The 15,361-nt window shown below is 39.0% G+C and overlaps 1 protein-coding gene across 6 annotated transcripts in view; it reads left to right on the top strand.

Annotated features, from left to right (window-relative positions):
- MID1 (midline 1) overlaps nucleotides 1–15,361 on the top strand; it is a 717,600-nt gene that overhangs the window by 39,391 nt on the left and 662,848 nt on the right. Inside the window, exon 1 of one of the 6 annotated variants that reach the window (XM_063955558.1) lies at nucleotides 6,846–7,074. The exons of the other annotated variants lie outside the window; for them this stretch is intronic. The gene's annotated coding sequence lies outside the window, so the exon portion shown is untranslated. Of the gene's footprint in view, nucleotides 1–6,845; nucleotides 7,075–15,361 lie in introns of those variants that run through there. 6 annotated transcript variants of the gene reach the window in all.

Raw genomic sequence — 15,361 nt, 5'->3', positions numbered from 1 at the left:
GTTTGCTGAACTGTTTTAGACACACGTCTGGTAGCCTCCAGGTTCATTTTGATGGTGAGCTGCTCCACTGTATCGTGTCGGTTGGAACCACTGCAGCATGCGGACAGTTTACAAACTGCGCTGTTTCAAAAGTACTGCCACCCTTGACCTGAAATTCAATAATCGTTTTTTGCAATTCGGATAACTTGCCCCATTTACCCATGACAGCAACGTGTGATATGTGTGCAGACAGCTTACCACAAACCTTATATACCCACCAAGCCAGCGCGCGACACGTGACGTACATGGGCTATGCGCTGCTGATGTCAAATGTAGGAGGTGGTCATAATAATGTGACTCAACCGTGTATGACACAGAGGTACTCATTTACTTGCCATGCTTTTAGCTGTAAATTTTTAAATTGAAAAGATGTTTTTTTCCATTGCATTACAGAGGTAAAAGCTGACTGTTAGTTGGCTGCTCTGCTTACGTACAAATTTTGCACCTAATAGGAATGTTAGTAAATGAGGTTGAGAGAGAAAGTGATTTTAGGATCCTGAGATGGTGAAGGGAAAACACACTGCTCCATTTATTTTGTGTATTAATAAGTAATTATTTACATAATGTATTATATTTATTACATACTTGCCAAACCTCCCAGAAGCTTCAAGTACTGATTTTAAGGGTAGTCCCTCGCAGCCCCAAAAGGGTGTGTAACTCTTCCACAACATGCCCGCATCCTGCCCGCTACCTAGTAACACGGGCAGGACAGACATAAAATTATGCAAAACATATCAACGGTGGAAAGGGAGTGGGACTAAAGATGCAAATTGCAACTTTTGGCCCCACCCCGAACCTACGAATCGTGGGCATTTTTCTGGCTTGTGGGCAGGGCCTAATGGCCTAATTAGTGCAGTGCTGGGAGCTGTGTGGTGTGCGCAGCTGTGGAGTAGTGCTGGGAGGAGAGCTGTGCTGTGGTGAGGGGAGCTGTGCGTTGGGTGGAACTGTGGTGTAGTGCATACAGGGGAGCTGTGCGATGAGTAGAACTGTGGAGAAGTGCATTGAGTGGAGCTGTGCTGTAGTGCAGAATGGTGAGCTGTGCTGCCGTGTGGTGAGGGGAGCTGTGTGTTGAGCGGAGCTGTGGTGTAGTGCAGTGAGTGGAGCTGTGGTATAGTGCAGAGAGCTGAGATGTTGTGTAATGCGTTGCGGGGAGCTGTGCTGTGAAGTGATTATGGAAATATCAGGATAAATCAGCCCTTGGGCTTGCCTAAGTAAAGCCCTCCTGATATTTCCATAACCCCACTTCAAAAACTCCCTACATTTTCTACTTTGGCCATGGAGTTAGCCACACCACATGGCACAGACCACACCCTCACAGCACTGGGCACCCCCACACCATGCTGGTCACACCCCCTGCGACAGCGCACAATAGGTCCTTCATAAATTGCAGGGAATGAAGGGCCCACCGAGGGAATGCAATGGTAGGAACCCATGCTTGTGGGTGTGGCTAGTCTCCAGAGGAGGTGTGGCCAGCTGCCACATTGGTTTTCCTAACCATTAGAACGTGTATGGGCTGGGCCCCTTGATAAAAATATATATATATAATAAATACTGCTAGTGCATGCATGATAATGTACCAAATTAGTAAAAGCAATGCACTCAAGAAAATAGACTGGCTTCTGAGCAGGATTTCACTGTGTACAGTGATAATAAGCTTGGCAACTGGAGCAGACAGCACTAACTGCACAGGCTCAGTAGACAACCACAGGACGAGGACCGGGACCAGGTACAAACAGGAAGTAGAACCTATAACCGGCATCAGGTAAAGGGCAGGCTGAGTAATAAAGGGAGACACTCCCAGTCAGAACAGAAAGAGAAACCAAGCCTCCCAATGAGGAGATACAATGCACCTGGACAGCTAGACACACAGAGGCAAACTGCTAACTATACAGCAGCTGAGGTTGAACACAGGGATACATGCAGGAATCTAGCTACTGGAGTGTAGTTACACAGATGTGCCACAAGTGTCTTGTAACACAGTCAGTTGTTGGTAACAAAACCTCTGCCTGCTCACTTTCTATTGCTTAATCTGGACGGAGTGTTTGATTTAATGAGAGATTATGCAATAGACAGCAGCAGAGCACAAAATATCGGACCCTTTTGCCAGGTGATATAATAATATGCCTCCAGGTTTATCAGTACACCTGAACATTGTTTTTAATAGCTCAAAGGTGCATTCTATCATAGATCATGAAGTGGGAAAGGGATGGTTAGGTCCAGCCTGCATGAAGGGAGAGATAGGTATAGGCACCACCAGGGTGGGTTAGGCTGCAGGGGAGGGGGTTGTATTAGGGTTAGGCTGCAGAAAGGGGAGGCTAGGGTTAGGGAGGGTAAGCATACTTTCCCGACCTCTGTCACCATCCCAGCCACCAAATTGCCAATATTTGATTTTGAGTGGGATTTGATTGGGATTCGGCTTTATGTTGGATTTGACATTCGATTTTGCCTAAATAGAATGCCAAATACCTCCAAAACTGAAAATCGAACTAGTGAATATACCCCCCAGTTCCAGTTATTCAGAACAATATGGATAAAATAAATAAAGTCTATTACAGTATAATGTGACCCTGTGCCTACTGTGCAACATTATGATTCCTCTTTTCAAAAAAACAGTGAAAGTCAGCATGTTCTCCAAGCTTTTATATACATCTCGGCAGTGTATATAATATGAATAGGTACAGTATACTCCTATTAACCAGTAATCTGTTCCACTTTTCAATTCTAGATTATCAAATTGCATTTTCATTAAACAGATGCCCTAGTGTTATGGATTTGTTTGAACATTGCTAAATATAATTGAATATTTGAGCATGTGTATTGTTGTCCATGTATTATATCCACTGAAAACCTGCTCATACCGCAAGATGCTCATTTGAGCATTAATGACTGATCTGAGGGTATAAAGATAGACGGAATAAAGTCAGAGTAATAATTTTATAGAACATTCATTAATTTACATCCTTTACTAGAATACAGGCATGGAATTTATTATGAGGAATGCTTGGCACTTAGAGACTCATTTATCAATGAGTGATAAACTCACTGTGAATGTGTAAAACATGTTACATATGATAAATGGTGCTCCAGCCAACCATCTCCTGTCATGTGTTCAGCTGCTAACTGTCCTGTGTTTGAAAAATTACAGTTTGGAGCTGATTGGCTGGAGCATCATTTATCATACACAACGAGTTTTACCAGTTTTCAGGATAATGTTGTTCTGTCATTTTGAATACTATACATTATACCTTCTAAGATACTTATACAAATAGCACAGTTTTTCTCCATATGGCATCTCTTGCTTCCATCTTTATTTATTTATTTGTTTATTAACAGTTTCTTATATAGCGCAGCAAATTCCGTTGCGCTTTACAATTTGAAATAACAATAACAATAACAAACTGGGTGATAACAGTCAGAGGTAGGAAGGCCCTGCTCGCAAGCTTACAATCTTCATAAAATTCTTTAGAAGTGCTCCTCACAGTGACCCTAAAATGAGATATAAGGTGATCATTTTGAAGTTAATGATATTCTCACCAAACTGCAGAAATTTGTGTATTTATACTGATTTTCATGTTGTTCATAGTAGGTTTATCACTCGTTATTAAATATGCCCCCAAGAGTGACTTTTAAAATTTCTTTATCTAAGTATTGCTCTTGAAAAGGACTTCTAATCATACAAGTGACGTATATTTATGATCTTATTTATTTATGTACTATATTGTTATCGCCTTTGATCTATCCTCAAATTGTATGTTTTAGATTTTTGTATTTGATCTGTTGTTTGGGTGAATCTTTAGAGGATTTAGATTGGGCTGACAACTTTGCGCCAGAATACACATATCCGTTTTATGTTATTGCTCTTATACTGTATATGCAATTGTCCTGATAAATCAGAATGTGTAGTTTGGTTTATGACGATAAACCAGAGGTGGCCAAAAGGTAGATCGCGATCTACCGGTAGCTCGCGGAGCATCCGCAGGTAGATCGCGACAGACTTACCAGAAAATAACTGTAAGGAGCCTGCCGCCACTGCTTCTCTTCACAGTTCCCAAGGATGCAGTGCACGGGTGCCCGGGTGACATAATTACATCACCCGCGATGTGAGGAACATGGGCGCTAGTTGGATTCAGTTTGATCCAGCGGGCAGTGGCGACGACAGGAGAAGCAGCCAGCGGAGGGCCGTGCAGCGTGAAAGCGGGAGCAGTGACTATAGGGCGAGGAACGACTGAAGCTAGGCAGTGTGACAACCTGTCAGCTACTGTAAGTTATGCAAAGGGGGGTTTCTTCACAAGGGGAGGAACAATCTGCAAAGGGGGTATCTGCACAGAGAGTGGTGTCTTCACATAGGGTTTTTTTTTTACACAAGGGGGGGGATCTGAAAAGGGTGGAGGATCTGCACAGAGAATTATTGTACAGGAGGCTATTATGCAGGGGACTGGAAGGGGAGTATCTGCAAAGTGGGGGATTTGCACAGAGGAGGGTAGGATATGGATTATTGCATCAACAGTTTCTAGGTCGACAATGTTTGAATCGACCACTATAGGTCAACAGGCACTAGGTCGACAGGGTTGGAAAGTCGACAGGGGTTCTAGGTCGGCATGGTCTAGGTCGACAGTTCAAAAGGTCGACATGAGTTTTTCATGTTTTTTTGTGTCGTTTTCGCCGTACAGTGACCGGGAAGTCCAATTAGTGCACCGTGTCCCCACACATGGCTCACTTCGCTCGCCATGCTTCGGGCAAGGTGCCTTGCTCCACTACCGCTTCGCTCGGCACAGATTACCGTTCCAATCGTAGTCCATGTGGATCATTAAGTATGAAAAAGTAAAAAAGAAAATGTGAAAAGCCATGTCGACCTTTTGACCTGTCGACCTAGAACATGTTGACCTAGAAACCATGTCGACCTTGAAACCATGTTGACCTAGTGATTGTCGACCAACAGTGGTCGACCTAAACATTGTCGACCTAGACAGTGTCGATCTTCAGACCGGATCCCAGGAGGGTATTGTACAGGGGGCTATTATGCAGGGGAGTGGAGGGGTGGGTATCTGCAAAAGGGGGGGGGGGTCTGCAAAGGGGGTGATTCGCACAGAAGGGGGTTGTCATTCTTTAAGCTATTTTTAAATGTGCGCATTATTATTGGTGATGTTATTTGATGGCATCATTATTAATGCTATTTTTAAATGTGAGCGTTATTATTTGTGTTATTTGACGCTGGTAGATCACCGGTAAGTGAACAAAAAGTAGATCCCAGGTCCCAAAAGTCCGGCCACCCCTGCCCTAGACCATATTTTTTACTGCCACGTTATTGTAAATTAAATAGAAAAATTGTGTTTGCAAATACAGCATTATCCTTTTATCAGTTACCCGTGCTATATATATACAGATGTTACAGGGGCGTAACTCCCAGAGGCAATGGAGATACCTGCCTCCGGGCTCCAAGCCCTGAAGGGGCACCTGCATATATAGCGGCACCTGTGGGATTCACAGCGGGATCCAAGTGTGATCGCTGCTCTTCCAATGAAGCTCTGCGGTGCACTCACTGTTGCTGCAGAGTTAAACTGCTCTGTCCCAGGAGCTCTGCTTACACCTGCAATAGGGAACAGGATGGCTACCATCTGGTACCGCTCAGCCTGCACTGCAGCAAGCAACGGTGCACCCACAGCTGTTGATGGACTGTGAGATGGGACCTGATTCTGCATGCTACTTGTGACTGAATCTTGTGAGTCTGACTCTGACACACACATACATAATTTTTTTTATAAGGGGGTAGCACCAAGCACTAACTTGCCTCCAGGTGACCAGAATGACCTTATGCCACTGAGATGTAGTCATGCTCATCATACTGCCATGCGGCGTGTTGCCGGTGATAACTTCATTAATATCTTTAGGAATAGTCGCAGCTTGGCACACCATGCAGCAAGTCGTATTGCAGCATGCTGCATCGCAGTAAGATGAGCATGGCTCATCCCAGTTGCTGGAGGCGAGCTGGAGCTTGATGCCCCCCTCCCCCCCTTAAAAAAAATGATGCTTGTGTGTGTCAAAGTCAGACTCACAAGACTCAGCCATACGCAGCATGCAGCATCAGGTCCCATCTCACAGTATAGCAACAACAGTGGTGGGCGCACCGTTGCTTCCTGCAGCGCAGACTGAGCGGTAACAGATGGTAGCTGTCCTGACCCCTACTGCAAGTGTTAGCAAGGATGAACATGGCTACATCTCTGTGTGTGTGTGTGTGTATGTGTGTATGTATATATATATATATATATATATATATATATATATATATATATTAAATTTGCTTGCTTAAGTCACTTGCCATGAGTTGATTGATTGAATGAACAGGATTCATTTTAGCACAGTTATTTGCCATTGTTTCAAAAGTCTAATCAGTGTTTTATCTATTACTGTCTGGTTCTAGATGTGAAGAACAAATGTGTCTAACTTATTCTTTTTTCATTATTATTATTATTATTATTATTATTATTATTATTATTATTATTATTAGAAATGTTTTCAGCTTTAATACTTTCCTCGGCCACCTTTAGGAACACACCACATCCTGCTACAATAACTTTTTATCATGCAAATAGTGTGCCAGGTCACAAGAGGCACTCGTAAAAGGAGTATTTCTTATTTTACATACTCTCCCCAGGAGTTGTGTTAAGTCGTGTCCTGAAGGCATTGCTCTGTTAACATCTTGTGCACCCGTTGGCACTTGTTGAGCTATTCACAGTGAACATTTTCTCTGGGAACACATTCCAAGATTACCTATATATGGAACCCTGTGAGAATGAAGGCAGCTTAAGTAGGTTTAAGCTGAATGAGACAAGCACACCCTCCTGAAAGGGAGTGGTTACAAGGCTGGACAGAGCACAGCATTGTGAATCAAACTGTCTTCAACTCAGCTGATTCCTGAAAAACAGGACAAGACTTCCAAAGGAGAACTAAAGGATCTGGAGGACCACTGGGTTATAGCCTTTTTTTCTTAACTTCCTTGAAACAGAAACAACTGAACAAATGAAAATGGAGACAAAGGTAAGAAGTTTATTTTATTAAAAGAGAGCAACTTTGTTATAAATGGTTTTGGATGAGTCTATTAAGCATATGATTTCTAAATGGCTGTAGCATCTCTACTGGCTATAGTGTCTGATATCCGTATCTCTCTTGTCTGACATTCCTGCTGATAATGCTATATGTGAAGGGCTCTATTCATTGCTGAATGCTGCTTTATGCAGTTCTAGTTTCTATTCTGAAAGAAAAAACACAAAATGCACAAGCACTTACAAGGTTGACTGCATCAGCTTTAACTAACACAGATATTAAATGTTAACTTGCAAAATCATTTTTGTCAAAATCCACATAATAAAATGTGGTCCAATTGAAGACATTAAAATGTGTTTGTGTTAATGCATTTTATTGGCCAGGAGTGTATTGTTGTTTCACATTTTTAAAGAGGATGTGGGAGTATATTTGTTACTGTTTCACCTTTCAGAATTGTTTCTCATGTCATACACTTTTCTGTAAATATCAGTGATGCCAATTCAACATGTCTAAACCCAGAAGTGACATGTAAATAGTGCTTTAATGCAGTTTGCATCACTAAATGGCTTAATGTTCTTTTCAGACATATGGAAACTTTTTTACTTTTCTGGGATGAGTCAGTTTAAAGAAAAAAAATCCATAGCACTTACTTATAAATTAAAAAGCAGTGATTAGGCATGTGTCCTTTGCCAGACCACCATCTAATTAAAAAACAAACAAAAAAACAAACGTGTAAGTGCTACTACAGAATTCTCGAGATATAAACAGAGGCTGATGGAAGGGAGCTTAGCCCTTAGTAATTTACATGACCTGATTTTATGTTTTACAGATTTAAGGATTTAGTAACAAATGTCGTTAAGTTAAAGCTGAATAGTAGAAAATGTTTTAACAGAGTTGACTGCACCAGGAACTGACTGATTAAAGTAAAGCTTATTGTAAATAGACAGCTACTATGTCACAAGAAAGTATTACTGTCTTCTGTACAAGGAAGTTTGTATAGAACACTTTTTTTTTACTTGTATAGTCCAATACGTTGAGCCTTTCTGATGTTTCTGAAGCATTGCAAATTTGCTTAACAAAGTAGTTGTTTTGTGTGTGTGTGTGTGTGTGTGTGTGTGTGTATACTGTTTTTATTCCAATACTATTTATTTCCATAGTTTAATTGAATTGTGTGACAAGCTTTATATAAACTCCAACACTCATATAGTGCATCAGCATCATACAGTGCTTCTAAGTAACAAGATTGCTTACTAAAAGGCAAAATGGCCCAAATGTATTAAGCCTTAAAAAAAGATACAGTGGAGACAGATAAAGAGTGATAAAGTACTAGCCAATCAGCTTCCTAATTGCCATGTTACAGAATGTGTTTGAAAAATGACAGTTAGGAGCTGGTTGGTTAGGGGTCTATTCATGAAGCAGTGAAAAGAGTGGAGAAGTTGCCCATGGCAACCAATCAGCTACTCCGTACAATTGTACAGTATGTAAATTATAAATGTTACTTCAATGCTGATTGGTTGCCATGTGCAACTTCTCCACTGGCTCATTTATCCACACTTTTCACTGCTTCATCAATAGACCCCTTAGTGTTTTATCACTCTTTATCAGTCTCACCTTTATCACTTTTTAAAGCTTAATACATTTGGGCCAATATATCTAATCTACTGTAGACATTCACATAAAATGATAAGTGTATTCTGATAAATTACAAACATAACATTTAAAAAGTGCATCATTTTGGAGGAGATGACATACGTATTATCCTCTATGTTCTATACCTCAGGAAATTCTCCATTAATACATTAATGTAAGATGGGTCTACTACGATAGACTGGCGCTCAGGCTCCCGAAGCCCAGCATTCCGGTGCCGGGATCCCGACTGCCAGAATGCCAGCAGCGGGGCCAGCACAAAAGATCCCCTTGCGGGATCGCTGCGCTCGCCGCACTGCGCTCGCCACGTTGCGGACACGGTGGCACGCTACAGGATATTTATTCTCCCGACACTCGAGCACCTCCCATGTAAGACATAGTTCAATAATTTTCACAATTACATCTTGTACTGTATGTACTGCAGGCTATAGCGCGTCATTCATTTGTTCTTTTAAAAATATCAAATTCGATTTTAATTATTCAGATTTTTTTTTTTTACTTTTAATGTTTAAGAGTTTATTACTGTACTTCAGTGTTATCCGCAGTTGGCAGTTGAAGCTTTGGTGAAAATTAAGACCATGTGTTACTTTGCAGCACTTAGATGAAGAGTGTGAGTTTTAATTGGGATATTTAAGTGAAAACATTAGACAAAGAAATTTAATATTAGATGTGATTCTTTAAGAAATATTTAAATAGAAGAAACTATTGAAAAGATAAAATAAGTTATTTTTTTTAATAGTAAGCACATGTAGTAATGTAGACTGTAGGACTGTTTGGAGAAAGTTGCTGAAAGAGATTATCACCTACAGTCAGTAACAGCTGTTATGCAATGCACTTTAATACTAACACAAAGGCAACTAGATGATACTAATATGCCATAATACTGTAGAAACATCTAAGGAGTTGTTCACAATATTTCATATTGCAACTTACTACTTTAAAAGCATAAAAATGTTTCTGTGTCCATTGCAGTACAATTAGCAGTAGTAGTAATTACAGTACTGACTGTTAACACATTGTGTATTGTAGATCATATGTATTGCCTTTATGCAAGGCTAATATCTGCCTACATGGTAATAGAGTCCTTCTCAGGTTGGGAATCTGCTGGTCATCTACTTTGCAGGTTCAGAATTGTGCTGTTTAACCCAAATAATTTATGTGCCGAGATCTAAGTGATATGATGAATATACAGAATATTAAAATGATTGACCTGTTTGCGGTTATTATTGCGTGGCATTATGTTCTGTATTCCAAGTAGCTCAGATGCAATGCCTCAATGATCATGTCATGGACCTTACTGTTTCTTTGCTATTTTCCTTCCATAGCAGACTGTACACATATTCAAAAACTAGCCATGTTTGCTGTATCCTTGTCCATCCTTTTTTTAGTTTAAAACTTTACATAAACTAAATGAATAATGGGAAGAATGAGACATGAGAGTCACTTTGTCTTTAGGGATTGAATGGAATGAATCAAATGAAGGATTTAAAATATTCACCTATTAAAACAATGGAATTTAGCTTGAAACTGCAGTAGTTCAAAAAATGCAAAGGCATTGTTAAGTTCTGCAAAATGTGCGTAATCATAAATTATTTCTAGAGTTAGAAGCTATTTAGTCCCAATGAGTAGTAGTTCAGAAATTAGGTTAAAAAAAACCTGCCCATGTAATACTTACTTTACCAGATTCTGCCTTGTAGGTCTTTCTATTCCAAGAGGCCAACTCAATTTATGCACTTATACATATTGTACATAAAGGTAGCCCAACATTGGCAATTTTCCTGCATACATCTAACTATCATTTTGTAGACTGTGCTAGATGTGTAATAGCTAGAATCTGATTGGCTGCTATGGGCAACGTCTCCACCGTATCCTTCTCCAAGGTTTGATAAATGTCCCCTAAATGCCTTAAAAATAGAAACTTATTTTTTTTGTAGGTCTATATTCAAAAATTATTATTCTATTTTTTTACTAAGACACTGTACTCATACTGAAAATTGTTTGCACAGTGAGGAATAGCAATCCTAACCATTTACAAGTTTCTTAATAAATGTAATTTTATTTAGAACAACAAAATAAAATTGTCAAAAAAAATATATCTGAGCAATTACCAGTATCCTTATATGAAGAGTTGACAAATTCGAAAAAATAGTGTTCATGTTGCAAAATGCTGCTGAATATAAAATAACATGTATAGAATTGTTTAAGCATACTATCATTTAATCTATCTGTCTGCTGTAGACAAGAACCAGTTCACCAAATATTCTGAATATATTTATATAATCCTGGAATCAGTTAAAAAGGGTAGTAGTCCTTAAGATCAAATATTCCTTAATTTCCACACTCGACCTCTCTTCCAACGATTATCAATTACATTGATAGTAGGGTCTCCATGGAAAATCAAAAAACAACAAGTGGAGAATATAGTGTAGTAATTTCTTTTTATAAGTGTGAAAAATGTTTACAATTTAATAGTTCCATAAAAATATGACTTTAAACATTTCCACAACAACGACTATAATGAAAAATGGACCCATACTCCTGTCAAGGAGCAGTGAAGTGACTATTAATGGGAGTTTCCGGATCCTTCTTTCCTCCCTTCACACTCGTAACCAGCTACTTGATTTCCACACTCGAAGAGCGGTCGAGTGTGGAAATCAAGGAACATTTGAACTCTAAGGACTACTATCCTTTTTAACTGACTCCAGGATTATATAAATATACTCAGAATATTAGGTGAACTGATTCTAGTCTACAGAGGACAGAGAGATTCTGTGGGCAGTTGGTTCTATCTTTACGGTATCTATTTGTGGCAGTGCCAGAGGTGTTTTTCAAAAAATCTTTTTTCTTTAAGTTTCCCTTTTGGGTGGGTGGGTTCCACCAGAAGGACAACTGGGCAGCTATATCCACTTAGCGCCATTGTCTGTTCCATTCTTATTTTTATACTATCATTTAAGTTTCATTTTGTTTTAATGTATCATCATCACTGAAGCAGGGATATTTTTCTCTATAACTAATCTACATCGTAATGGGAGTTGCTCTGAGGAGTCGGACGTTAAATATTTTATTGATACCTAGTTGTCATTACTGAAGTGCAATCATTAAAATATTGTTTTCAGTAAAGCATAATGCTTAATTATCTCATAAACCTGCCAAGTTAAATAGTGATTTAAAAGCTTTTGTTGTAATCAGAAATGCTTTTAAAGATGTCATGAGTTTAACTACAAGTACTCCTCTACATTAAAGAGGATTTGATATTGAAAATTAAATATTCCTGCATACACTGACGACCTTTTCCCCACAGAAAGCATTGATGTGAGTACATGGTACTTGTGAAAGCTGGCAAACCACTAAAATTCACAGGAGACATAAAATATGAATTGTGACTTACTGTATGCACCAGCTTCATAAAAATAGCCCTGATTTGTTGTTACTATGTGCTATTTTAGTTGATGGGCTGAAAGTCTCGCCAATAAAAGTATTTTGTTTACAGTACTTATTAATCTGATCATAGTCAATATAAAGACTCACATAATCTGCCCCACTAGACAAGACACTCTTCCACCAGCAGGTGCAATTATCATAATGTCTGGGACTGAAGGCATTAGTTATCCATTAAAATGTGTTAGTTATAAGCAGTTTTGGTTTTTTCTATGGAAACAACTTAACAGAAGAAACTAGAATGGGCCTGGAATTTTCCATATAGGAGTTACGCAATATTTAATGTGTCTAATTATGTATCTGATCCTGTATGAGGAGAATCTAATTTCAATGAAATGAATCAACTTTTTCTAAATTACCATAACACACTATCTAAATCCGCATCTTACTAATTGTGACAATTCAAACTGATTAGAGAATTAAACAGTTTCATTATGTTTGCACTATGACAACTTAATCAAAGTATCTCTTTAATTGGACAAGAATTTTGATTTAATTGCAGCCTTGATGTTGTTGAATTTGTAAGTAATTGCACAAAATAATCAATTACAGTTAACTGAATCTCCAGAGATTGGTTATTCTCTAGTATTATGTTATCCATGTTCTGTACCAAATTGCAGAGATATTATTCCTTGAACTCCATTTAAAAATAATACTAAGGGGCCCATTTATAGACGAGTGATAGAACTCATTGTGAATGATAAACTCTTTGTGGGTGATGAATGGTGCTACAGCCACTCAGCTCCTAACTGTCATTTTTCAAACAGATGACCGTTAAAAGCTGAACACATGACATTAAGAGGTGATTGGCCAGAGTTCATTAATAAATGAGCCCCTAAATGCCGGCAGTGAATTCACGATGAATATGCTGGCAGTATTTACGATGATTTACCTGTTTCATGAGTTCCAACTGTGCCTCTCTCCTCAGTGGTATTTTCTGCTGAGCTGTTGCTGGAAGCCTATAGCTGTGACGACAGGTTGTTGGCTAATGCGCATGCTATATGGCCATCTGATCTTGGAAATTGTACTTTGTCCCATTGGGGAATCGGCAAAACCCGGAAGGCTCAGCCAAAATCTCAAAGGCTTTGCTGGGTCACCATTGTCAGCATCTATAGATGACGTAAGTGGTACGCTAAGCTTAGTGCTGTTTGTTTTATTCAGAACAGGTATCACAACACGTTTAATGAGTGTTAAAGGGGTTATGGCTCGTTCTTAAATGGAACACCTTATGTGGTGCTAAAATAACCAGAAAAGGCTATGTGCAAGCAGATGTCTTTTTAACTCATCTTCTTCCTGTTAATGCTAATGAGAGAGAGAGAGAGAGAGCAGAGAAGACACTTACTGATTTATATGTAGAGTCCTTGAGTACAGTGCACATGGCCAACAGTCACAAGCAGATGGAACAGGATTGTCGGAAAGTTAGGCATGTCCTATATGTTCATCCAGTTTGGTAAACGTTTATGTGCACAGAACTTGCCTCTCTACATAAGAAACAAGATGCTCTATGTGGACATCACTTTTCCCTTGATTCACTTGTAAAAAGTTAACATGAGGGAGACTGATGTCTCCTCATGCATATGCACAAACCCTGTAAAACATTAATTAGGAGTGTTTGCAACATTATCAAACATACAGTATTAGAAAATATGTTCTGCTATTGACCCAAATCTGCCAGTGTGTACGGACATGGTCTGACTGGACCTTAACTGTATCAAAATTGACCAATTTAAATCACTATACAGTGTGGGAAAAGGAAAGAAGCAAGTACAATGTTCCCTGGCCTGTGCTGTCTTAGAGGTACAGTCATGCCCTCAAGATAATGTGACTATGCCGCCTTCATCGAGTGGTGTCATTTATAGAGGAATCTGGTTTTCACAATGGGAAATGGGCACACCGCCACTTGGTTATATGCCTTGGAACAGGGCCCGATAGGGTGTCCAGCAGCCCTCTAGACTGCATAAGTTCTACCTTGAATTTTGCTTAGTACATAACTTATATGGAATGCCCATATCTACATGACATTAACACTGATTCATAAGCAGTTACTAGGTATATATGTATATGAATATGAATATATATGCTGCCTAGTGTTCTGTAACATTTATACTACCTGATGTCTTAAATATTTCACTAACCTGCTTGCTACAATAATGTGGCTATATAAATGGTGAGATCTATCCCAGCCAAAGAACATACTGTAGGTATTCTATCAAGCAGGATTGCTCCTACTCAATGAAGAAACTATTACTGGAAAAGCGCCACAACATTCCTGAGGTATTTAAATGAAAAATGTTTATTTCTGGCTTTAAACTATTCCTTATTAAAATGAAGCTGAATTGTAGGATATTTGTTTCAGTGATTGATCATTTTTATTATGGAACAATCACTGCATTAAAACTGATGTTAATATAAGACTGAACCACACAATTTTTCCATCTTGGAAACAAATATGTACAATATGTAGACATGAAAGTGGATGATTAAAATTATCAGTTCAATTCTGGCTGGCAAAGAAGCCACAACCCTTTCTAAATAGGAAATGAAAATTAGAAACATATTTGTAGCAATATGGCCTTCAGTGTAACATGGTCCTTGGAGAAGTTGGTGACAATACCATATTGATAAATGATATGGCGTTTTATGCATTTCATCCATATTGCTGTGGTCATAACTCTCAAACACTTTGAGCAAATGGTCATATATTCTATAATGATAGGCTGAGCCATTGCCAAATCTTTGTCTTTTTATCATGTGGCCTGGCTTCATTTATTTTACAGAAAACTATTTCCAAAAGGCCAAATGCATTACCGAAGATTAAAAAATGCACAGGGAATCCTATACAAACATGTTGTGCCTCAACAGGCTTGTAGTGCATGTGCGCATACTTTCAAAATCATCTTTAATTAGCTAGGACTGAAACGAAACAGAATGAGATCAACACGACAGTTTCAATTTTAACATAATTGGAATTCACTGTAGATGCAAAAGCAAATCTATAGAGATTTGTAATTAGTTGCAGAGTACTGATTATTTCTTCTACTGTGCAACTGGTTCTAAAAGAAATCAGGCTCTATATATTACATTTAATATCTCTCCAGTAACTGAAGCAATTGCCATGTGAACAACTGATATGGGGCACCACTCACCTGTCAAAACCACATGCAGCAGCAATGGGGCCGCAGACAATTTATCTCCT

The sequence above is a fragment of the Pseudophryne corroboree genome, chromosome 2 (genome assembly GCF_028390025.1).
Source record: "Pseudophryne corroboree isolate aPseCor3 chromosome 2, aPseCor3.hap2, whole genome shotgun sequence".
Classification (NCBI taxonomy): domain Eukaryota; kingdom Metazoa; phylum Chordata; class Amphibia; order Anura; family Myobatrachidae; genus Pseudophryne; species Pseudophryne corroboree.
The sequence above is the reverse complement of the archived record's forward strand: the minus strand, read 5'-3'. Positions and strand labels throughout refer to the sequence as shown.